Genomic DNA, 24681 nt, shown 5'->3' with positions numbered 1-24681 from the left:
TCTGGCCTCGGAACAGGATCTGGCCTCTCTGGGCCGACAATTGTCTCAAGCTCGGCGGGCATGACGCGAATTGCCTTGGCTTCGGCAGATCTGGCATGAAGTGCGGGCTCGGCTGGACTCGGAACTGGACTCGAAACTGGATCTGGCCTCTCTAGACCAACAACTGGCTCAGGCTCGGCGGGTATGACGCTCTCAATCTCAGGCGCGGCGGGCATGACGCGAACTGCCTTAGCTTCGGCAGATCTGGCGTGAAGTGCGGGCTCGGCTGGACTCGGAACTGGACTCGAAACTGGATCTGGCCTCTCTAGACCAACAACTGGCTCAGGCTCGGCGGGTATGACGCTCTCAATCTCAGGCGCGGCGGGCATGGCGCGAACTGCCTTAGCTTCGGCAGATCTGGCGTGAAGTGCAGGCTCGGCTGGACTGGCGTGAAGTGCAGGCTCGGCTGGACTGGCGTGAAGTGCAGGCTCGGCTGGACTGGCGTGAAGTGCAGGCTCGGCTGGACTGGCATGATGCAACAGATCGTCCAGTGAGCTCCCAGCTCATGATGTGGTCGGTCGTTCTGTCAGGGTTTTGCAGGTTGAAGACGAGGAGACAGGATTTCCATACATCTGGTTTATTCACAAACGCAGATTACATGAACACTCAACACTACCTTGACACTACAACGACCGACAAAGACTGAAGGAACACACAGGACTTAAATACACAAGGAAACAGGTCAGGGAAATTAGACACAGCTGGGGCAAAACAAACGAGATAACTAAACGAGGTGATTAACAAGGCACAGGTGAGACAGGTGAATTGAAGACAAAGACAACACAGTCCAAACACGAACGGAAACGTGACATAGCCTACACTGTAAAATAATTTTTGCTGAATTAAATTAAGGCCATATAGTCATTTCAACTGTTAAATCTTGAGTAATGATGAATTGCTTTGACTTGTGAAAGTGAAAACTGATAAACTTATGTTAATGTAAAAATATTTTGCCATGAGTTATTGATCACATTTTTCCCGAGTGTAGTTCATTGTAATGACAGATCGAAATATAAGATCGAAATTCTCTGCCTTCCTGCCCACACCACACACATCCTTCAGCCCCTGGATATTGCGGTCTTCAACCCGCTGAAGACTGTCTTCTCCATCATGGCTTCCAGGCTGGGTCTGGTACGAGGGCATCTTGTGGTGGGGAAGAAGCAGTTCTCACCTCTCCTCAAAAGTGTGTACCCCACTGCTGTCACAGCCCAAACCATCAAGGCTGGGTTCCACAAGGCTAGCATCTTTCCTTTGTCCAGGGATGCTGTGGACACAACCCAGGTAATTTTAACATTAATACAATGATAATCCATCCTCTAAGCTACTTGCATTTCTTTTTAAGTTTGCTAATGAGTTTTACAAATGTTTTACCTTCTTAGGTAGTGAGACTGCTCCCATCTGCAGATCCATCCAGCACTCACACCACTTCTTCAGCCAGACCATCCAGCACTCACACCACTCCTTCAGCCACACCATCTAGCACTCACGCCACTCTTATTCACACATCCAGCACTCCCGCCACTCCTTCAGCCACACCATCCAGCACTCACACCACTCCTTCAGTCACACCATCCAGCACTCACGCCACTCCTTCAGTCACACCATCCAGCACTCACGCCACTCCTTCAGTCACACCATCCAGCACTCACGCCACTCCTTCAGTCACACCATCCAGCACTCACACCACTCCTTCAGTCACACCATCCAGCACTCACACCACTCCTTCAGTCACACCATCCAGCACTCACACCACTCCTTCAGTCACACCATCCAGCACTCACACCACTCCTTCAGCCACACCATCTAGCACTCACGCCACTCTTACTCACATATCCTGCACTCACGCCACTCTTACTCACACATCCTGTACTCACGCCACTCCTTCAGCCACACCATCCAACACTCACGCCACTCCTCAGCCACACACCACTCCTTCAGCCAAACCATCCAGCACTCACACCACTCCTTTAGCCACACCATCCTGCACTCACACCACTTCTTCAGCCCCACCATCCTGCACTCACGCCACTTCTTGCACCTTGCCCCACCTGTAAAAGAGTGACTCCCAAAAATGACCTGGTGGCAGCAGGTGTAATCCCGAGAGTCTGGCCAACGTCCTCATGAATCCAGCCCTGGAGAGGAAGGAGAGGGAGAGGCGTCGCATTCCGTTGCCAACCCGTGTCATCAACAGCGACCAGTATTTTGATCTGCTGGTAGAAAAAGAAGCTGGGGAGAAAGAAAAGGAAGAAAAGAAAAGAAAAGAAAGCGCAAGGAAGAGATGGCAAAGAAGAAGGAGGACAAAAGACAAGCACAGGAGGCCAAAAGGCAAAAAAAGCAGGCACCTCCTCGGACTGAAAAGGTTGGAGAACACTGCGCTCTCTGCAGAAGAGTGGTTCTACCTGGCTCAGGAGATGACACCATCGACTAATGGGTCCAGTGTGATCTGTGCCATTTGTGGTTCCACTTGGAGTGTGCAGGGGTGGAGGAAGTGCCAGACACTGACTGGCTTTGCCATAAATGTTGTCTGTCCACATAAAAACACACGTTACACACACACAATGTAAATAGTGCACACAGAAAATGTTTACAGTTTACTGTCTAATATCTAGTTCAGGTATTTTTTTAATCGGTTTATTGTTAAATGTAAATAGTTCTAAACACACACATGCACCCTAATCATTTATGTTCTTAAGTTTTTTATTGGATAATCATAAACATTTTTTTAAATCAGTACAAATTGTTTGTCCTTCTCTGTCTTCAGAAAGATATGGTTATTCACTACCATTTCACATAGTTCATGCTTAACTCACATGCCATAATTAATATCACAACACAAGCATGCCTAACTTGCATGGCCCTCTAGCTTATTAAAGCAGCAATTAACTTCCATTTTAACCAAATAAAAAGGTACTCACCTTTCTTGTTCATTTAAATGATGTTTTCTTTGATCAGTTAAATTTCCATTTTCGCCGTTGAAATCAAGTTATGCACTCTGTACGGAAGACCATTGTAAGCCTGTACAAAACATCATTAACCCTTATCATCTTCCGTACACAGGCGGAGGAGGTAATTTTCCCCACTTTTCTAAAAAACGATTGGTCCAAAAGACATCAGTCAAAGTGTGGACCATACAATGGGTATTCACCCAGGGAATGATCACACAAACATGCTTGTCTTGCTCTCAGCAACAGAAGAGTGGTCGCTGGCGTGCTTTGAAAGGCAAAAAGTGTACATGGAACATGGTTAGTCTACGTTACAGTCAGTAAGAGAAGTCACCTTTAATCAATGCATTGGATATGAATTTACCCTTTTCCTCCTTTTGTATAGTCCAAATTCAAATTTGTCAAATGTAAAATGAGAACCTACAACACATCAGGCTATAGTCATAAATGTCAATTTATAATCTGGCTATTTGTGCCATGACAACAAATCAGCAGTCAATGAGAGAAAAACTTCAATTTTACCATCACTCCCATAGACGCTGAATTTGAAACACCCTCTCAGCAGCGGTAACTACTTTTTTTGTAATTTAATGAAAAGGTAATATAATACAAAGTATAATGTTATAAATGTACATAAATTCTTTTTAAAATGAAAATATAAAAAACTTTACAGAATTTACGATGTTGATGACCGTTAAAACGCATCATCAGTCTGTGAAAAGGGTCTATTCAACGAACTGAATACTGACAGCCTATCATGTTGGATATTTCTTCATTATTAGTTTTACTTTTTTACAATTTTACATTTATCTGTGCATGCTACCCCTGTACATGGTCACATTAGTGTTGCACAATATACTGGAACTGGAAAGCCGTCAAACTGACATTTACCACAAGATCAAACCCAACAGCTCTAATTATAAATCATTATCATAAACTTATTATTGCAAAATCAGGGTAAAGTAATGAGACAGTTTTTCAAGGGTGAGGTTTGTTCTCAATCAGTGTACAGAGTATTAACTTCAACTCATATGGTCCCACCCAACAAGTCATGCATGATATCTGCAACCTGGTTGTGTCACATTGAAGTAGTTATGCAGCTGCTTGCCAGTAACTTACTGTAGATTTAAATTGATGTTATTTACTGGCAACAGTTTGTTCAAAGTTAAATGAACATTAAACATTAACAAGTCTTTGTTAAATTCCTTGAAATGTTAAATTTCCTGAAATAAATGTTATAAAACAGCAGATTTAAAGATGTTTGTTCCTTTTTATTTCTCGTAGAAATCAGTACATTACATACAACATTATTGGCCATATACAGTATAGTAATAAAAACCCATTCAACCATAAACTACCCCATGACCAAACTTGACGGATTTAAATTTATTTACATCTACACTTCAAGAGTGAGTTTCTAACACCGTTGAACAACTCATTAACATTCACAGAGTTTTAATGGACTGACGCCACCGTTATTTCACAAGTGCTTTTGCTCACTTAGACAACAACGCTTCTTCTTATGAGTCAGTAGATTAGAGGAACAGGTGAAACTCTTCCCACATGAAGAGCACTGGTGCGGCTTCTCTCCAGTATGAACACTCTCGTGAGCTTTCAAGGATGATGAATGAGAGAAACTCTTTCCACAGTGTGAACACTTGAACGGTTTCTCTCCAGTGTGAATTCTCCGATGTCTTTTTAAGTTGCTTAATGTATTAAAGCTCTTCCCACAGTCAAAGCACATATACGGTCTCACACCAGTATGAATACTCTGGTGAACTTGTAAATTTTTCAGTAGTGAAAAACTCTTTCCACAAAAAGAGCAAACATGAGCCTTCACACCAGCATGAACTTTAAGGTGTTCTCTTAAGTTTTGGTCAAAAACAAATGTTTTATCACACTGATCACAGCTGAATGATCTCACTCCAGTGTGAGAGTGCAGATGAGTGGTGAGAGAGCTTTTGGATGCGAAACTCTTTCCACACTGAGTGCATGTGAACGGTTTTTCTCCAGTGTGAACTAGTAGGTGCCTCTTCAAGTGTCCTTTCAGAACGAAACTCTTTCCACACTCAGTGCATGTATAAGGTCTTTCTCCAGTGTGAAATCTCATGTGTCTCTTTAGGTTTGATTTATTGTTTAAACTCTTTCCACACTCAGAGCAGGTGAAAGAATCTTTTTCACCAGTTTTTTGAGCACTTTTCGGTGTCAATTTTTTTTCAGTCTGTGAAATGATGTTTTCATCTTCATTTGCCATATGATGCTGTTTGTCTTCATTCACTTCCATTGGGTCTAAAATCAACATATTAAATTTCCATAATTTAAATAAAGGAGGACAAACGAGAAACATAAAAAAAAAAAACATTTTCAATTCAGCATTGTATTGTTATATGTCAGTTTTTATCTTATTGTTTCTCATCAGTCATTAAAGAAAACGAAGGAAAACACCAACCTATTTGTTCCTCTGTATCTTCATCTTTTATTCTGCAGGGTTCTTCTTTAAACTCCATCTTTACAATAGTAAACTCCATCTTTACAATAGTACGCCAGTAGTTTCTCCTGAAGTAATTCCTCCTGCTTGCTTCTTCTCCTGTGGGAAGATGGGAATATTCCCCCAGCATTTAAACTCTCATGAACAGCTGTGGGAGCGGCTTCACTGACTGAAGGTGTGAATTGTGGTCGCTGTTGCTCATTTAGCAGGTGATCATCACACTAATCACTTTCAATTATACAGGTGTAAGTGTTTGGCTCAAATAATTCTTTAGAAACAATTCAGTTATATCAGTTTCAAACTCATCTAGCTGCTTTTTGTGTAGCTTTTACATTATAGGCTATTTATCATTGACTGATTCAGTTAAATAATTCGTGAGTATTAAAACAAACAAACACTCTTGAACTCAAAATTTCTTTGATGGTATGTCTGAAATAATGTAGCCTATTCTTCGGTTGCTCATATAGTGTTACACCTTGTAATGTTACCAGGATTCATTCAAACATTACATAAAACATCGCTCAACATAATACATAACCTTCACAAATTGTCATGTGAACAATACGATCATTAGTCAGTATGAGTTTAAGAAACCAACGAACCATTGGTTCATTTTAAATCGGACAAAGTAATTTAAAAGTAATAATTTAGGATTCAAACTCTGAATCAAATTAATTCAGAAAACATTCAAGTTTTGATTCACCAAACATTTGGGTTTATATTTTACCTGATAAATAATACAATGAATGTACTTACAGTTTGAAAAACACACCAGATTTACTGCAGCATGAACAGCTTTTAATCCCCTCACAGATCATGAACGTGGGCTTTTTTCTTTTTTTCGTGTTCGGTAGTTTTTTTATTGTTGTTTTTGTCCTCGTGTCACGGGCCAGTGTTTCCACCTTGTGGACAAACTAATTATTTCAAAACAATTCAATGCGCAGAGATACCCCTTGCTGCAGACTTTAGCGCGGTGACGTCACGTATTTGCTTCACGTATGTGTTATCACGCAATGCGCAAAGAATGACGTATCGTCTGTTTATAATACGCACGTGCGCCGTACTGACTGCTGTTAATTGAGCATGTACAAGTTCATTTAAATCACTTTCGGATGTTGTTGTGTGTTCGAAGGTGATGGATTAGATGGCAGTAAGTCAATAATCATTATTTATAATTATAATTATTATAGCATTATAATGCTGTTTAAACAATTATGCATTTTAATTGTAAGAGATGCCAGATTAAAAAAAAGTTAAAGTTATGACGTTTTATGATATGTATTATCATTCGAAATGACAGGGTTTCTGCAGGTCTTAAAAAGATCTGTAAAAATCTTAAATAGCCTTTAAACAAATTAAGGCTTGGAAGATATCTTAAAATAGAGAAGAAAGACTTTAATTAATAAAGTCATGTTGATTGTTGCATGCATTGCAAAAAATAAAATAAAAAAATTTGCTCCTCAGTATCAGATTGGATCTTTTATCTTTTATCAGTAACTTTTATTTATTTATTTATTTATTGCGTTTAAAACATTTCACAGACAACTAGCAAAACATGTCAATCCTGGGCCATGGATACGACATAACAAGCAGCAACCACTCTAAGCATAACAGGCCTACCAGCTTTTGATGCATTAACTTCATCATCATCATTATTATTATTATTATTAATTCTCAGGGCATTCCCAGACAACAAAATTCAAATAACTGCAGAGTGTTTGTGTTAAAGGTAAGTCCGTGTTGTAACTAAGTCACACCAGAAAGTATTATAAATGCCCTACATCTGAAAGATTGTGTGTGTTTTTTGTTGATTGTATTAATCAATACTAAACAGACTATTGTTTAGTTTACTATTGTACATTTCTTTAATGTCTGCTCTAATGTGCTTTAATTCATATTGTAGTGTGCACCCTACACCGCCTACACCCTACATCTTCAATAAGAAGATGGTGGTGCATCCTTCTGCTGAGCAACTATCCTTTTAAGTTAAGTCAAGTCAAGTCAAGTCATCTTAAAGGTACGTTCACACTACACGCGACCAAGCGACGCGATACCATTCATTTTCAATGGGGAGCGGGCGACTTCCGGCGACACGCACGGTCGCGACCGTTGGCGACTGGATGGGGCGTGTCTGGCGACGCGACAAAGTTGAGAAATGTTTAACTTTATGCAAATGAAGAGCGACTTTCGCGAGCGACAACCAATAGGAGTGAAGTCAGTGGAGCACACGTGATCCGTCACTCTTCAGTGCAACGTCTGACCGAGGCAAGATGAATGAGAAGTTTATTTTAGCAGTCAGAAACTGTCCAATAATTTATGATATGTCTCTGTGTACATACAGTGGTACTCGCCGTGCTGACTCCGAGCCCGAATGGTTTCGTGAACTCAGAAAGACCAGTATTTGCCCATTTTCTGCAGTTAAATAGCCGCGATAGCACAGGGCACTCGCTGTTTCTCATTCATCTTTAATATTATGCATTTTATGTACTGATTCCATTTATATTTAGACTTTTCCTTCCAAAATGTTAGCTTGTAGCGGCAAGAAAACAGATTTGTTGTCTACAACACGTAACATCCGTGAATGTCACTCACAAACATTACTAGCCAACCAGAAGTGAGAACGCCCACTAACGACCTCACCGCCAGCCACTGGTGACATGCAGCGATAAAGTCGCTTGTAGTGTGAACGGGGCTTAATTTATATAGCGCTTTTAACAATGTAAATTATTCCAAAGTGGCTTTACAGTGATAATAGGAAATTAAAGTAACAGAGATTGTTTTGGCTTTATAGCAGCTCTAGAATAAAGTTATTGTCCAGCTAAAGTTAGTTTTGATTGATTCACTTCCGTCGCAACAATCAACTTAGGGGCCACTAACACAACACCGTTTTAACAGAAAACTCTTAAGTTCTCTCTGCACAAACTTTAAAAATGCGAATCTGTGAGATTGTATTATGTATGCACATGCATATTACGAGTTCAGTCTATAGGTTTGCGCGGTTGAATATATGTGCGCCGCAGGCGTGTAGTCCTTCCCTACAAACCAACCCTCAACAAACTACTTGTCTGGCCTTAAAATTTATAGTACAGAATTTGTATCGCTTCCGTGGCCTGCATAGCTTAACGTTATAGGCTAGTGTACAGAAAACTGTTCATGCAATCCAGGCTTTCAAGTTTAATCTAACAGAAAGGGATGATAAAGGATGACATTACCTGGTATGAAGGGAGCACTACAAACACAAGCCTCTTTGATCGTAGCATTGTCCCAGTCTACCCGTTTATAAAAAATAAAACGTTAAGCTATGCAGGTTAATAGTTTTGTAAATGTCATGGACCTGTGTCATGCTACAGACGTAGCCAGCTGCTAGTAGTTAGCTGCAGGCTAGCGCCAACATTGTGACAACAACAGTAGTTGAGAGCCAACTCAACTCTGCTTAACAACAGTTAAGCCATGGTAAGTAAACAAATGTTTTCTGTAAACTGTATACTGATTTAATAGTTAAGTGAAGTTTGATATCTGGCATTAATTGTGACCTGTGTCATGCTACAGACTTAGCAGATAGCAGTATCTATCTGAATAGATAGCAGTACCAGTGAATATCTGGCCACTTTGCTAACGTTGTCTACCCATTCTGTTTGGAGCTCGGGCAGACAGTCGCCATTAGCTAAAACAAGTTTATTATGGTACTGTTCCCGTTCCTATGGTGGCAAAGACAGTGCATACCTTGACACAATATGCCGGTCTATTAGCCGTGCCATTTTTCTGACCCCATCCTGCACGCACCCAACCTAGGCTTTCGATGTTTACAAACATTGAAGGGGTCTATTGGTTCCCACTTTAATTCTTGAACAGCACAAATAACAGGGTTTTAAAATCATGCTACTCTTATTCTTACTCTCCAATTTAGAGGTGATGGAAACCCCCCTGCCTGTTGATTATTTGACCAAGGTAAGCACAGTATAAACTCCTGTCAATCTATCAGTTTCCCTTTTTAATAAGTCTTATGTAAAGTTACATTTTGGACTGACTGTTGGCTACTTTGGACATATGCCACCTGACATCCTGACAACAGTGATGTGACTTTCAAGATTTTCAGGGACATTGTCAGTGAGCCAAAATTCCAAGAACAGACCCACTTTGTATGGCTGGGCAGTTCGTTCTTTAAATCCTTAATGGTCTTTGATGCTTTACCTTCTTTTCTGGACTCATTTCATTGTTGCTTGTTGCCAATATTGTTTATTTGAATATAAATTGGCATCAACTTAGATGGTACAAGTAGCCTATTATTGATTTTAAAAATGCAAAAATAGTTTCTGACAAATGGAGAAAGCATTTTTGGTTTCCGAGATATAAACAAAGGAATAGTTTGCCAGAGATATATAAGGGGCTTTCGCACTGGAGGAACCAAACTATTGGCGGAAGTTCACATTTTTGGCATGTTCGCACTGCAGGAACTAGGAACGGTTTTGGTTCTAGGAACTCCTTTTGGAGGAACTAATTTAGCTCCTACTCCAGAGTCGGGTCTAAACCAGCACTAAAGGAACTATGCGTGACGTTAGTATACGCTGATTGGCCGAACGCACGCGAAACATCAGCAACCGGCATTTAAAAAAAAGGCTGTGTAAACACAGATTATAGTCTATATATTTACTCCAGAAACTAACTTTATGAACATGGAAAACAGTGATGGATGGGCCTCTTAACCTTTACGCTGAGGAGAAAATCCAACGTGACTGTGATGGGACCAAGCAAAACATGATTATGCATTTCTGCTCAGCTAGCAACACTGGACATCAACCACATGGCAAATGCTAATAACTTCTCAGTACTGTCTACTTTCTATAACAGTTCAATTTAATAACGTATTAGACAAGACTGTTAGACAGATCGTTAACTAATGAACACGGAGAATGTGAGCACTGTTTGTTTTCTCAGGCTCTGGCTGGCATTCTCAGCGCGTACCCATCAAAATAAAAGTAATAACAACAATCGCGGCTTACGTCACTTCAGAATTCCTATAGGCGATGCGAATGCAACCAGGAAAATGTTCCTATTGGAACCATTAGTTCTTGGGGAACCACCCTGGTGGTTAGTTCCTAGAACTAAGTTCCTAGAACTATCCGGTGCGAAAGCCCCTGTAGATTTAACACCTTGTCAAAAAATCCTATTGGAATTTCAGTTTATCCTGTAGGATCTTATTGGATTCTTATAGGATCGTATTAGGGCCCAAGCACCGATGGTGTGAGGCCTTAATCATATAAGGCCTTTGCGGTGCAACACTGAGAAATCTTACGTTTTCGTCAAAGGGCGTGTCCCTGGCGGCCTGACAAATTTCAATGTTTCACCTTGAAACAGGAAGTTCCAGGCAAACAATGTCCAATCTGCCACAAACATCACACGTTTGATAAGAGTTCTGTCCTGAACACATGTCCATGCTCTTATAGACTATTTCAAGGACGTTAACAATAACAAACGCGTTGGAATGCTACTGCGCATGTCTGGTCCTGAAGCATTTCGGGTGGCACCATTTTTAAATCTCAGATCTGTGAAAACAAGCACGTACCTTTTAAGTCTAGCGAAAAGGCAACAGTTAAGGTATTTCCAATGAAAATAAACGATGATTGGAATTATCTGATCCTTTAAATAAGACTTTAATGCGTAAACTTTTTATACAGAACATTAAACGTTTGCCTGAATAGTCTGACGGCTCATTAGCTGATTACGCGTTGCGGCTGCTTGCGTGTTCTTAGTGGAAAGGTTGGGAACATTTATTCGTACAATGTGGATGACATCTGTCTTGTGTTTGGTGCAGATGAAGTCAAACAGCGTCAAAAACGTACTTATCATGGTTTGTCCAGGGAGGTTACGAGTGGGCATTTCAGTTTCATTGCTGGATCAGTCTGTATATTTATGCAAATAGTTATATTTATTTGTACAGCACTATTCAAAATACATATCGTATCAAGGTGAATGCAATTTAATGCTGGCTGTCTTGCTTTTTCTAATGCATAAACCTATATTAGTCATTTAAAATAAACGTAGATACGTGCAGGTTAATAATTGTGCAATTAAGAATAAAACATACAGAATACACTTTTTAGGTCCTTGAAGGTAAAATGTTCTTTTATGGTTTTCAAGTATAGTCACGATTTGCTAGCTATGTGTGTGTATATATATATATATATATATATATATATATATATATATATATATATATATATATATATATATATATATATATATAGTAGTCAACATTTGAAGTGGATCAAAAAAGTTCATCAAAGTTGTCCTAAGACAAGAACGGGTATTGTTCAAAATTCATGTATAACTTTGGTGAAAGGTTTTGATCCACTTCAAAAGTTGAATACTGTATTTATAAACAAAAGAAACATCTTCCTCTCAATTTTCCCAACAGCTTTTATTTCCAGCTAATTTCATAATATGTGTAAATACTTGTATGAACATAAATGCTTCAACAACTGAGACAACAACATAAACATGTTTCACAGACTTTTTTGACTAACATAAATGGAGTTATGAGTCCCTGAACAGAGATGGAGTCAATATCAAAACAGCAGTCAGTATCTGGTCCGGCCATCAGCTGCTTTAAAGGCACAATATGTAACTTTTTTGCTTTAAAAATAGCAAAAATCACTATATCTATGTTATATATTTTTTTTAGTTGGGTACTTACATTATTCCGACTTTATCCAACAACTTTTAAACCAGGAGAAATTTTAATTTAATTCGAAGACACGGCACGTTTCTTTATTTCTGTTTTGTCGCAGTCAATGGCGTCATATCCGCGTTGTCCCTGGTTTCCGCTCGTGCTGCCATGGTAACCAGAGCTATGAACCAGAGCCGTCTGATAGTAACCAAGACGACAGACGTGGACCACTGTAGTTCGCAATGTCTATTTGCACGCTGTTGTTGTTTCGTTCAAACATTATGGACCATGGCAAGCAGACTTTGGATAAAAAAGGAGAACTAAAACGAGAATCAATATCAGCGCGGTGTTTTCGAGATGCCGAGAGCTCCACGTCCGAGACTTCGACCGCTCCTACATGTACTTTATTAAACAGGTGAGCACATTTACATACAACTAATCAATGTTATATAGTTCAACAATGATAAAATGTTAGAATATGATCTGTATGTTATTCTAATGTTGATCTAGCTTACTGCTAGACACTAACTAACACATACATTTCAACACATTCAAATGCAGTTTAGTGTGCTAGTGTTGTCACGGTTGTTGAATGCATTGTTTCCTTCTTGTCTCGTGTCTATGTTGGTTTATGTGTGAGTGGGCGTTGTCCCGCTCACGTGTCTGTCAGCGCTCCAGCTGATTATCATCATCATCACAATCACTGTTCACAGCTGCGATTCATTTCCGTTCCCTATATATACTCACACCATTCTCTGTTCCAGTGTCGGATTGTTTGTTGAGGTCCTGTGATTTGCCGTGTCTGTATTCCCGTGGAGTTGCCGTGTCTGTGTTCGCCTTGCCTTGTCTTCCTGCCGTTCGTGTTCATCGTCATTGGGTTCACCGCACTCCAGCACCGGGATTGGGATTCTTCACCATCACTGCACCAGCGCACCACAGACCATCAAGTCCCTGCACGAGCCTGAGTCGCCGCCCTCCCTGAACAGAACTGTTTTGTGTGACCATTTGAGCCTAATAAACGCTTTGAGTACCTGCTATTGCTTCCTGTTTTGTTCGACCATGACAGAACAATCCGACCATTCCATGGAAGCAGCAGGTGGCGCCGCAGCGACGATGGATGACTTTGTTCGTGCAAGTATTCAAAGGATGGACGCTCAGGACCGCCATCAAGGAGAAGCGGCGCGCGCGATTCAGGCTCTCGTCACGCAGGTGTCCGAGCTGACCCAGCGATTTCAACAGCTGCAACCTCCCGCTGCGCCAGCCGCATCGCCCGTCCCTCCCACACCACCGATGCCTGCCTCCCAGTCGGAACCTCGCCTTCCGACTCCTGAGCCATACTCTGGTGAGCCTAACTTTTGCCGGCCGTTTTTGACTCGATGCGGCATGCATTTTGCACTCCAGCCCCGGACCTTCGAGAGAGAGGAGACTAAAGTGGCGTTTGTACTCACTTTACTGACTGGGAGAGCGGCACTATGGGGGACGGCGGTGTGGGAGAACCGAGAACCATGCTGTTCCTCGTTCCAGGAGCTCTCCTCGGAAATGAGACGAGTTTTCGACCGCGCGGTCGCGGGGAGAGAGGCTGCCAGGGTCTTGTCTGAACTACGCCAGCGGGAACGATCTGTTTCGGATTATGCCATCGAGTTCAAGACCCTGGCGGCCGAGTGTCGCTGGAACGAGGAAGCGCAGTGGGATAGGTTCCTGCATGGGCTGGCCGACCGCGTCCAGAGGGAGATCTACGCAGGTGAGATCTACGCTCTGGACCTACCCCCCTCACTGAACGGACTGATCGACCTGGCTCTGAGGGTGGACGCCCGACTAGCCCGGGTCGGACCACGCGCTCCACCCAGCCTGCCTCGTGGGGGGGTGGAACATCAGTGGTCCAGCGGCATGGACGCGGCCGGTCCCTCCGATCCCGAGCCCATGCAGGTGGGTCAAGCTCGGCTTTCCCGGGAGGAGAGGGAGAGGCGGAGATCCCTTGGCCTTTGCCTGTACTGCGGGGGAGCGGGACATTTTGCTAACAACTGCCCGGTAAAAGGCCAAGCCCGATAGTAAGCATGAGGCTACTATCGGGTGGGATCTCCGCCGAAAAGTCCTCATCTACATCCACCATCCTCCCGGTAAGACTTAGATGGTCTGTCCACGATCACCACTGCACCGCACTGGTGGACTCCGGGGCTGAAGGTAATTTCATGGATCGCACCTTTGCACTACAGTTTCAAGTCCCACTCAGAACACTTCCCCAGAGAATCACCGTACATGCACTCAATGGACAGTCACTACCAACCATCTCCCAGACCACCGAGAACATCACGCTCATCACCTCAGGGAATCACGCAGAGACAATATCATTTTTCATCATGGACTCACATCACACACCCATTGTCTTGGGTCACCCCTGGCTTAATCAACACAACCCCCGCATTGACTGGAAACAAAGAACCATATCAGCCTGGAGCACTGAATGTCATAGTTCTTGTCTTGTGTCTGCCTGTTCTGTTGTCTCTGTTCCTGTGTTGCAGGAGGAAGCAGTGGATTTATCAAACGTGCCCGCGGAGTACCGTGACCTGAGGGAAGTGTTCAGTAAGTCAAGGGCTGCTTCTCTCCCTCCGCACCGTCCCTACGACTGTGCTATAGATTTACTGTCAGGTAAGTCTCCGCCTAAAGGCAAGATTTATTCACTCTCGGTTCCGGAGAGGGAGGCTATGGAGAAATATATTTCTGATTCTCTAGCATCCGGGTTCATCCAACCTTCCTCATCTCCAGCGGGGGCGGGGTTCTTTTTTGTGGGGAAGAAGGATGGATCGCTGCGACCTTGTATTGATTACCGGGGGCTGAACAACATCACGGTAAAGAATACTTATCCTTTGCCGCTGATGTCTTCAGCCTTCGAGAGGTTGCAGGGAGCATCCATCTTCACAAAACTGGACTTACGTAATGCTTATCATTTGGTCCGTATCAGGAAGGGGGATGAATGGAAGACTGCCTTCAACACCCCTAGGGGGCACTTTGAATACTTGGTCATGCCTTTCGGTTTGTCCAACAGTCCCGCAGTCTTCCAAGCGCTCGTCAATGACGTGCTGCGAGACATGATCGATCAGTTTATTTATGTTTACCTGGATGACATTCTGATTTTTTCCTCGTCTCTCCAGGAACACGTGCAGCACGTCCGACGGGTACTCCAAAGGTTGCTAGAGAATGGGCTTTTTGTCAAGGCGGAGAAATGCGCTTTTCATGCACAGTCGGTCCCTTTCTTAGGACACATCGTGTCGGCTGAGGGTATGCGTATGGATCCTGACAAAGTTAAGGCTGTGGTAGAGTGGCCAAACCCAGATTCCCGTAAGGCCCTACAGAGGTTTCTGGGGTTCGCCAATTTCTACCGGCGTTTTATTCGCAACTTTAGCCAACTAGCCGCACCTCTGACTGCCTTGACCTCTCCCAGAACTGCGTTCAGGTGGTCGGAAGCAGCCGAAACTGCTTTTTCCAACCTCAAGAGCCGCTTTGTTTCGGCTCCCATCTTAATCGCCCCTGATTCCTCACGTCAGTTTGTGGTGGAGGTCGACGCGTCAGAGGTGGGGGTAGGCGCAGTTCTTTCACAACACTCACCTTCAGACAACAAGATGCATCCATGCGCGTTTTTATCTCATCGCTTATCACCAGCTGAACGAAATTACGACATTGGCAACAGGGAGTTGTTGGCGGTCAAGTTAGCCTTGGAAGAATGGCGTCATTGGTTAGAGGGGTCCGGGGTACCCTTTATCGTCTGGACGGATCATAAGAATCTGGAGTACATTAGATCCGCCAAAAGGTTGAACTCCAGGCAGGCTCGGTGGGCACTTTTTTTCGGCCGTTTTGATTTTACCCTCTCGTATCGTCCGGGTTCCAAAAACATCAAACCCGATTCTTTGTCGCGTATTTTTGATCGATCCGAACACGCACCTACTCCCGAGCGTATTTTTCCTGAGACCCTAATTATCTCTACGCTCACATGGGAGGTCGAATCGAGAGTCAAGAAGGCTCTAGAAGGGGTAACACCTCCAATCCGGTGCCCACCGAACCGCTTATTTGTGCCGGAGGAACTACGTCCAGACGTTATTCGGTGGGGCCATTGTTCTAGTCTAGCCTGTCATCCAGGAGTTAGTCGCACCCTCTATTTGGTCAAACAACGATTCTGGTGGCCGCTTATGGCTCGCGATGTTCACGATTTTGTTTTGGCTTGCTCAGTTTGTGCTATTGGCAAGTCGTCCAATCGACCCCCAGATGGGTTACTCCAACCGCTGTCGGTGCCTTCGAGACCCTGGTCCCATATCGCACTAGATTTTGTTACCGCCCTCCCACCCTCCCAGGGTAACACGGTAGTTTTAACCGTGGTGGACCGATTCTCGAAGGCAGCCCACTTTGTTCCCTTGCCCAAATTACCCTCAGCCAAGGAGACAGCGGTTGCAGTCGTTAATCACGTCTTTCGGTTACATGGCCTCCCGACAGACGTGGTTTCCGACAGGGGTCCCCAATTTGTGTCCAAATTTTGGCGAGAGTTTTGTAGGTTGCTGGGGGCGACGGTCAGTCTGTCTTCCGGGTTTCACCCCCAGAGCAATGGTCAAACTGAGAGAGCCAACCAAGACCTGGAGAGAACCTTGCGATGTACGGCTGCCAGGAATCCTTCCTCCTGGAGTCAACAACTGCCTATGGTGGAGTACGCCCACAATTCGTTGCCAGTGTCAGCTACGGGCCTATCTCCTTTTGAGTGTAGTATAGGATACCAGCCACCGGTTTTTCCCAGTCTGGAATCCGAAGTCGCGGTCCCCTCCGCTCACGCCTTCGTCCAGAGGTGTCACCACACATGGACAAGAGCCCGTGAGACTCTCCTCCGTGTGCGGGCGCGCACCAAGGCCAAAGCCGATCGCCACCGGTCTAGGCCTCCCGTATACGTCGTCGGTTCCAAATTGTGGCTTTCTACTAAGAACATTCCGCTCCGCTCCGTATCCAATAAATTGGCTCCTAAATTCATTGGCCCGTTTTCTGTCACCAAAATTGTTAGTCCGGTGGCAGTCCGCCTCAACCTTCCTCCAGTGTACAGGAGAATTCATCCGGTATTCCACGTGTCCAAAATTAAACCCGTTTTTTTTCCCCGCATTAATCCGCCTGCCCCGGTTCCCCCACCGCCGCGTCTCGTAGATGGGGAACCATCCTATTCGGTCCGTCGCATTCTGGACTCTAGGCGGTGGGGACGCGGATTCCAGTACCTGGTGGACTGGGAAGGTTACGGTCCGGAGGAGAGAAGTTGGGTTCCGGCTCGTGACATCCTGGATCACTCTCTTATCGATGATTACAATCGACAGGTAAGGGAGTCTGGGAACGCCGTGAGGCGTTCCTAGAGGAGGGGGTACTGTCACGGTTGTTGAATGCATTGTTTCCTTCTTGTCTCGTGTCTATGTTTGTTTATGTGTGAGTGGGCGTTGTCCCGCTCACGTGTCTGTCAGCGCTCCAGCTGATTATCATCATCATCACAATCACTGTTCACAGCTGCGATTCATTTCCGTTCCCTATATATACTCACACCATTCTCTGTTCCAGTGTCGGATTGTTTGTTGAGGTCCTGTGATTTGCCGTGTCTGTATTCCCGTGGAGTTGCCGTGTCTGTGTTCGCCTTGCCTTGTCTTCCTGCCGTTCGTGTTCATCGTCATTGGGTTCACCGCACTCCAGCACCGGGATTGGGATTCTTCACCATCACTGCACCAGCGCACCACAGACCATCAAGTCCCTGCACGAGCCTGAGTCGCTGCCCTCCCTGAACAGAACTGTTTTGTGTGACCATTTGAGCCTAATAAACGCTTTGAGTACCTGCTATTGCTTCCTGTTTTGTTCGACCATGACAAGTGTAATGTTAGACCAAGTGAAACAGCGCTGCGTTACCTCACAAGTTTAATTTGTCTAATAAACTGACCTGTGAGTAGTAATTCTGCACTCGTGTGTAGTTCGGTAGAATGAAATGTCCATATTCCTTTTATATCCGCGGGACTCGCGTCGCATTTGGAGCTGATAGCTGTCTCTTAGCAATCCCGAACTGCTTCATATCACAGTCATGATAAAAGCATCGATGTATTCAGTCATCCATAAACATTATTAGATCGGTCGGCTTGACGTTGACGACAAGATCCATAATTCTTAGCAAATGTTGCGTCATCCATCTACGCCTTTATTATTGTAAATAGGTTAGCGACCCCTAGTGGAGAAAAAATTCCATACTGTACGTTTAAGTGCTTCATTGCATCTCATCCTCAAGTTCTCGAACACATATGGGGGTTCATTCAGTGCGTGCAGAATTATTAGGCATGTCGATTTTCATTTTTTTTTTTCTTCAGGCACATTTATCTTAATAACTACTATTCATTTTGTATGTAATCTTTTATAAGTGATTAAATGGAAATGAAAAATGCCTTATGTTCAGGTGTGCATAATTATTATGCACGTTTTCTTTTACAGATAAGATAAGCTGAAGTGTATTAAAATACATGAAGAATTCATCTTCCAGAATCTGGCAGTGGGGTTTTGGGAGTTCATTTTTAGTCCATCTCTGCCGAACAGACTTCAGGGTATGAGATGGACTAAAAATGAACTCCCAAAACTTATTATTAAGTGTTCAGTTTTAGTTTATTTATCCCTTAGGAAATTAGTTTTGCACAGGTGCCACACATCACATAAACACAAGGGGCCCTATCTTGCACCCAGCGCAATTGACTTTGTACACCGACGCATGTATCATTCCTATTTTGCACCCGCGCACAGCGGACTTTTCCCTCCACAGATGCACGTCGGTTAACTAAGAAATACACTTGCGCTCCCGGGGGCGGTTCAGCGCAAAGAGGAGGCGTGTTCCGGCGCAAACGTTCCCTCATGCTATTTTGCAGGTTTAGAAAACAATTCCGCCACTAACCGAAAAAAACTAGTTTAAAGTCAGTGGCGCATTGCGCGTGTTATTCATATGCTATTTTAAGGGCGCATGCTTGGCCATAATCAATGTAGCGTGTGCACAACGCGCATACACTTTGATTCTCTCATCTACACAGAAGCAGCAGTTTTCATTTTTGCAAATCATACATTATTACGATAGATAGATAGATAGATAGATAGATAGATAGATAGATAGATAGTTTATTATAAAAGCATACATCTAGCTTATACATTTACCCAAATTATCATACGCCTGTTTAACCGAAGCTAATTTGGGTGTGTTTCTCCATCCCCAACGTCACTTCTCTGTGTTTTACGGCCCTGACGAGAATGTCGGTCTCCTCGGCTGTGAACCGCTCCTGGCGCGCGCCTGGCAAATCCGCCGTTATAATAGGAATCCGCTTTAGAACAAGCGTGCCTGCTCTTAAAGGGAATGTGAGATGACGCTCTGATTGGTTTATTTTACGTTACGCCCAAACCACACCTATGAATAATGAAGCTACTTCAGACCAACCCATTTTAGATTTGCGTCGGGCGCAAGAGTCATTTATCCCGCCGGTATAATAGCAACAGCGCCCAAGACCCGCCCACAAAGTTACTTGCGTTTCGCGCTTGATACTTGCGTTTCAGACCGTTAAAATAGGGCCCAAGAACACACAAGTAGACAAGTTAAAAAAGGCAAATGGTTACAGACTATTCAACATTAAAATAGCAGTTGGTATAAATGAATTTTTGAACCTCTTAGTTTTTCCCCCCATTGTTCTATATCTACGGCCTGATGGGAGCATAGCAAACTCTTTGTGTAATGGGTGTGATGGACAGTTGATTATCGAATAGGCTTTTTTAACAACCCGTTCTTTAACAATGTCCTGGAGAAATATCTGCTGAACTCCAATTACTTTAGAAGCAGTCTTAATCAGCTTAGTCGTTCTGTTTCTATTGGACAGGCTAATACAATCAAACCATACAATGGCGCAGTAAGTAATGACGGATTCGATAAAACTTAAAATAGTGTCATCAACACTGAACATACTTTAAAAGAGTTCATTTTTCTTAAGAAAAACATACGCTGTTGAACCTTTTTACAAATGGCATCAGTATTGGCATTCATATTTAATTTGTTATCAATCACTATACCAAGATAACAATATTCGTCCACAAGCTCAATGTCCCTTCCATTTATAACAGTAGGAGAGACTGAAATGGCCGATTTTCCAAAGTCTATAATCATGTCTTTGGTCTTTGATATATTTAAATTTAGATTACAGTTTGCACACCAAGAGACAAAATCCTCCACCACAGGTCCATGAGATGTCTCTTCATTTGCTAGGAGACTCACAATCACAGTATCATCTGCAAACTTTAACATATACCTATTGTCACATGTGCTCCTACAATCATTTGTGTACAAAATAAAAAGCAAAGGGGAAAGAACACACCCTTGAGGGGAACCAGTAGAAGAAGTGTGGGGCATTTTTTAGGATTTTTTACCTAACCTAAGTCTCTGAGATCTTGACACCTTGCACTTCTGTAGACTACAGGTGGTTGCAGTTCTGGAAAAAGGTGGCGCTGGAGACTAAAGGGTTCCTGATGGTTTCACACTTAATTCTTCACCTTAATTCTTCATTCTTTTGAAGTAAAAACAGTGTATTTTCTTCTTCACCTGTATTTGTCTGACCCTGCTGACTCATTGAGCATTTCACTCTCCAATGGTAATGCCTTAACTGCAATTTCTAGTATTGCATTAGTATTGCATCCTTCTCATGAGCATTTAATCATTTTTGACTTTTCAGTCTGAGTTACATCTCTTTTTTGGCTTAAGAAAAGAAAAAGAAAGAAAACGTGCCTAATAGTTATGCACACCTCAATATAAGGCGTTTTCATTTCCAGCCTTCATAAACAATTATATCTCACTTACAGTATAAATGATTAAATACAAAATGAATAGTAGTTATTAAGATTAATGTGGTTTGAAATTGGTTAAAATGTGTCTTAAAAAAAATGATTAGAAAATCAATATGCCTAACAATTCTGCACGCACTGTTATGTCACATGTGTTTTGGCACTGCAGGATGATCAGCTGTCGATCTTGTCTCCCTGTAGCAGTCTTAGGCGTATTAAATTACAGATGATGGCTTTCCTATAAAAGACAAGTAGAAAAACAAATATTTAACTTAATATGGTTAATGCACAATATTTAAAAAATAATGCTATTATTGTGTAATACATAAGTAAATGTTGGAATTAACATTAGCCAAGCTTAGTAAGTGATGGAAAAATGTTAACTATAAAACTAATGTTAACTCCTACTTAATTATATCCCACAGAACATTAAAAAAAAAAAAAAAAAAAAAAAAAAACGTAAATAAAAACTTGGCCTTTTTTCACTACACACACATCAAAACTCTGGGTGCATATGTAAACAACAACAAACCCACAATGCTAGCTACAATTATGCTGCCTCATACTTAAACAGTTAACATAAAGAAATGCAAATAATCCAATGGAAAAAAAAGTATTTTAATTACCAGAATGGAAATGTGTGCTGTATATTGCTAGTTGCTTAGTATCCAGCCTTCTCACTTCACTGCTGCAATCCAGACGCGTTTTTCGGAAATCTAAACACTTTCATTTCCGAAAGGTTAGTTTCGGGCCAGAAGGAGGACCCAACTAACGAGCAACAAGGACCTCATTTTAATTTTGATATTTTAAATTAAGTCACAGGAAGTGACATATTTAACACTGTTGTGGACTCCTAATAACATATAAAGGCTGGATCCCAAATGGCACACTCTGGCTTTGTGGACTTCTTTCGAGTTCACACTTGGTGACGTCAGGAAGTGCAGACCTAAGGGGCGCTGGCCTCGAGTCAACGAGGGCACACGAGAGTGTATTTTGGGACAGGCTTGATGACATCATGCCACCGAAAGTCAAACAGTCACAAAACTCCTCCCCTTATTTATCTGATTGGGCGTTCACAATGATTCCTGGGTAGATAACTCGTGTGGAGGGTGCAAAAGTGCGGGCTTCGCCGAAGTTCGCATCGAGGGCACAAAGGCGGCGCTCGCGAGCACACTTCTGAGCGCTGAAATGGTGAAAGGGATACTCGTACATTTGGTGAGCACGCGCAATTTAAGGCCATGAGACCACGAGTCCACATGAAGTGTGCCATTTGGGATCCAGACAAAAAAGTGCCAGCAAGTGTCAAACATACTAGAAACATGCTAAAACATGCTAGCAAACACATAGCTGAGTGCTAAAGCATGTTATTAATGCAATGAAACAGGAAGTTGACATCTTGTTCAGATACATGGTATTATGGATTCTAGCAAATACCAACAGATAAAAAATCTAAACCTGACTGCCTCTGCTAGAAATCTTATAATGGGCCGTGGTTGTATCTTCCATCAGGACAACGGTCCAAAACAAAGATCTAAATCAACACAAAAACAGGTAACTGAGCACAAAATGAAGCTTCTGCCATGACCGTCCCAGTCCCCTAAACTGAACCCTTATAGAAAATAAGTAGGGTGAACTGAAGAGAAGAAGCACCAACATGAACTTGTGAATCAGAAGGATCTGGAGAGATTCTGTATGGAGGAATGGTCTCTGTTCTTTTGTCAGGTGTTCTCCAAACTCAGGCATTATAGGTGAAAACTCAGAGCTGTTATCTTGGCAAAAGGAGATTGCAAAAAGTATTTAATAAAAGGGTGCCAATATTTGTGACCAACGTGTTTTGGAGAAAAACATGTATTTCATAATGTGATTTCCCCCACACTTTCAATTATTTTACTTCAATGAAAGGTTAGATTTTGGGAAAAAAATTGAATGAAAAGAATGAAAGATCAAAAGGATAAACAATGCAGATTTATTTTTTACAGCCATTTTTTATCATGTTGTAGAAAAATTTATATTTTACTTTTTTTTCATTAACTTTCTTAGACATTGTGTGGTTTTAAGCATTCGTTTCTCTTCTGGAATTTATGTACTGTATGTTTGTGCACCTGGCGTAAGCAAGACACACACAGTAAGAACCTTTAACTCTTTAGGTATGGAAGATAATTTAGCCAGGGGGGGTTAGAGGGGTCATTCTATTCTAAATCAGCTAGATGTGGCCATGCTGGGTGAGTGGAAAACTACAGAGGAAAGACCTTGAAGAAGGAGTATAAGAAGGGAATTTCCTGGGCTGGGTGTCAGGTCTTGCTCACGTCACGGGGTAGCTGCTGTGATTTTGTGACTAAGCCTCTTGCAAGAGAATAAATATCTTTTAAAATACAATTTGATTCTTGGTGTCTCTTATGCAGTGATGATGATTGCGCTGGAAAGTGCTCACGAAAAGATTTTGAGTAAGCCGTAATTACAGGGCACTGGAAAGTGCAGACCTGGCCGATTTTGGGTTAAAAAATCGGATCTGTCTGAGACGTCTGACAGATTGGTAGACGCGTGTTGGAGGAAAATCCAAGGGAAATAGAAATCAGCCAATATGGGGTCATCTCACGGTAAGCTCGATCATTTTTATACACCAGTTTTCTGTCAAATGAAAGAATTAAGGGCAAAATGCATGCAAGAAGTTTATCAAGTACCATGGTTTTCCCAGGGAGGGAATGTTAAGTGTCACTAGGCTGACAGCGGTGAGAGACTCGATGGAAGAGGGAAGGAAAAAAACAAAACAAAAAGGTTGTTGTGTGAGAGACGTGTGTGTGGATTGTAAGCAAACAATTGTGTACTGGTTAGATGAGGCAGAGCGAAAAGAAAGGAAAAGGATGCAGAAGGAACTAGCATGTAGGGAAAGAGGGAAAGATGAGAAGAAATGTAGTAGGAAGAAGTATGTTATGAAAATAAAATTTCTGATAGAATTTATGGAACTATTTATGAACGCCTGTTAAGTCAACTTAAGTGATATAAAGATGAGGAATGAACAAAAGTTTTATTAAGCAGAATGGGGAACAATTATATATTTAAGTGGTAAAATAATGATGTCTAGAGAATTTTCCTAACGAGAGTTGAAGGAGCAAGCAGCTATAATGGCTGTCTGTGCACTTTAGGGATTGAGATATGAGTAATATAATATTTTGGGGTTTTGTAAAACAGCAGAGATAAGTGGGACTGAGAAAATAATGATAACATTAAGTTGAATCTGCAGACCAGAACAAACAAACCAGTTTTAATGAAATTGATGACATATAGTACAAATTTTATACTTTATGAAGAGTCCTGAAACAAACAGTGAGACAGAAGAGAGCAAACGCTGTAAGCAGCTATGCTCTGAAGCTCTGACTTCAAAGAAATGTGAAATTAAAAAGAAAATGATACAAATTTCAACTAGAGGTGAAAGTAACAGAAATTTCTGGTATTTTGAAAGTAGATCAGTGTTTAAATGACGATATCAAAGTTTTCGTCTAAGAAAGAATAAGAGATAAAAACAAGGTCAAAAGATTGAATTCTTAAGGGAAAATGGAAGAAGCTAAACATGACTGTCAATCTCCCTCGGACTGGGGCTCCATGCAAGATCTCACCTCGTGGGGTCTCAATGATCCTAAGAAAGGTGAGAAATCAGCCCAGAACTACACGGGAGGAGCTGGTCAATGACCTGAAAA

The 24681-nt window shown here is 42.3% G+C and overlaps 1 long non-coding RNA gene across 1 annotated transcript; it reads right to left on the bottom strand.

Annotated features, from left to right (window-relative positions):
- Positions 1-4234: 4234 nt before the first annotated feature.
- Positions 4235-6348, bottom strand: LOC311098144. Its single transcript, XR_014609386.1, has 3 exons — positions 6226-6348; positions 5431-5568; positions 4235-5270 (listed from the first exon to the last, which is right to left on the bottom strand). It is a non-coding gene; the product is annotated as an uncharacterized lncRNA (long non-coding RNA).
- Positions 6349-24681: the final 18333 nt, after the last annotated feature.

The sequence above is a fragment of the Abramis brama genome (assembly GCF_963993115.1).
Source record: "Abramis brama genome assembly, chromosome: 15".
Lineage (NCBI taxonomy): Eukaryota > Metazoa > Chordata > Actinopteri > Cypriniformes > Leuciscidae > Abramis > Abramis brama.
Note: the sequence above shows the minus strand (reverse complement) of the source record. Positions and strands in the feature narration are given on the sequence as shown.